We start from the raw sequence: 384 nt of genomic DNA on the forward strand, positions 1-384 counted from the left end.
AACTCATCAAGAAGATCGTCGTAAAGTCTAGGAGCTTGTCGGGAGTCCACCGGAACATTACCGAGAGTTTGTCAGATGTTCGTTAGAAGTACGTCGGAAGCTCACCGGAAGAGCAATTGATGTACCGAATCAAGATACACTATAAATTATCTTAATTATCATAGTTATAGTGTAAATTAAGTTAGGATTGAGAGGTAATCCCATTAACTTAATTATGGGCCAACTTGTCACGGACTTAGCTGGTTTTGCCTAAGTCGTGCGGCACCCTTGCGTATCCGTCCGCAAAGGTCAGCCTCCCCGAAGCCTCCCATGTCCCTTAGGACCCACAAAAGAGAGAACGAGTTAGAGAAAATGCCTCATTCGGGATCCATAAGCAAATATCTC

This window comes from Musa acuminata, chromosome BXJ2-9 (assembly GCF_036884655.1).
Source record: "Musa acuminata AAA Group cultivar baxijiao chromosome BXJ2-9, Cavendish_Baxijiao_AAA, whole genome shotgun sequence".
Taxonomy (NCBI): Eukaryota; Viridiplantae; Streptophyta; class Magnoliopsida; order Zingiberales; family Musaceae; genus Musa; species Musa acuminata.